Source organism: Engraulis encrasicolus, chromosome 9, assembly GCF_034702125.1.
Source record: "Engraulis encrasicolus isolate BLACKSEA-1 chromosome 9, IST_EnEncr_1.0, whole genome shotgun sequence".
Classification (NCBI taxonomy): domain Eukaryota; kingdom Metazoa; phylum Chordata; class Actinopteri; order Clupeiformes; family Engraulidae; genus Engraulis; species Engraulis encrasicolus.
Window position 1 is genome coordinate 53,107,436 of NC_085865.1, and position 1,752 is coordinate 53,109,187.

Genomic DNA, 1,752 nt, shown 5'->3' on the forward strand with positions numbered 1-1,752 from the left:
ACACACACACCTTGCCTGTAGGCCTACTGAACAAGATATATCACAGAGTGTGGACTTGTGAATCTAACGGAGAGAGTCAACAGGAGCGTGATGGCAGTGGTAACAGCCAAATTGACAGTTAAAAATGTGTTAATTAATGTGCAATTAGGAGCAATTATCTAAAATCAGGCATAATCAATGGAATCAGATATGTAATTAAAATTTAGACACAAACTTTTCCACCAGTTAATGATTAATTACTGTCAGACACATTACACTCGTCAGGTCTCCATTAGTGCTTGACGATAATGAAGACCTCTGCGCCACGGTCACCCGCTAGATGGCGCTAACTGAAAAGCAGAACCAGCGATTAAAGTTGGACCATGCTTCGGGCGGGGGACGGGGACCCCCTCCCTCCATACTAATTTCAACGTCAAAAAACGAGGCTTGTATAGACGAGGCCTACACCCTCTGGTGTCTAGAGTGTAGGCTGGTGTGGAATCGTTTTTCAGATCCAGAACCACTGCGCCAGAGAGCCCAAGCAAGTGTCATAACGGCTGAGTACAAGTAACCTGACCACGACTGTCTGTTTTTGCGCCAGCGTGCTCACAATGCCTTCCCAAACATCAGCAGATTATTGTGGAAATTATCAAGTTAGGCTGTTGGGGAAATATGACACGCGGTAGCATCGGGTAATAGGAGTGCAGTGAAGTGACGGACACCTAACTGCTCATCCGCATGTGGCGCGCTAAATAGACAGAAAATTGAACATGTGGAAAATTGCGCTTTCCCCCAATGCATTCGTGTAATTAGTGCATTTAAACAAAGCGCGGATGTCCTGCTGGCGGTAATAGTCGCTGACATTTCTTTTCTTGGGTTAATAACAGTGCGCGCACAAATGAATCAAATTGTGGCCCTAAATTACAGAGCGACTTTAAATACCCGTCTGCATTACGCGCCTGTTTGTGACCACAGAAAAACGCTTCATATTGTTATTATTGTGATTACTCTGTTGATCTCCATACAACTGCTCGCATGAAAAAATGTGACTCAATAAATGTAATATATTATTTGTTATAGCAGAGCTGCCCCTCTTGCTTGTATCATCTGTCGTGTTTCATATAACAAACAAGGTCTAGTTCCATTTTATTCTTCAAAAAAAAAATCAGCTGCTGTCATATGGCAGACTTATAGGCCTACTCTGAACAGCATCATAAGTAGGCCTTTGTCTATGCCATACAGCTGAATTTAGCCAGGATGAGAAAAGAAAAACCCATTGCCTACTTTATTACAGCAACCTGTGAAAATATGTCTTGACATTGTCATTGACAAGTTAACCCACCAGATCTACCAAAAAGACATTTCATAACATTTTATTTTATTTATCTTTTCAATGGCCTCAGTTTTCGCACTTACAAAGTTGACAACGCCTGGAGAAAAGCTAAAAGTGAGAGCCTAAATGGGCCGCTTGTTTGAGGTTTGGGATTGGATTCTGAAAATGATCCCTTTTTTTTGTTATGGAGGCTTTGAGCGATGCTCGGGGTCACCGCCATTCGCGGCAGGTTAAATGGACTTTCATTTAAAATTACATTCTCAATCTATGTGCGCAGCCTAAGCGCATGCAGCCATCGGCGGCATCCCCCGTGCTCCATTACCGCGCGCCCTCCCTCACTTTTTAAGTCAATCATCTGCGGCCATCTGATCGCCACAACAATTTCGAAGAGGCCAGGCAATTAGCGTGCTCTTGGGTGCGCGCAAGCTTGTGTGTGTGTG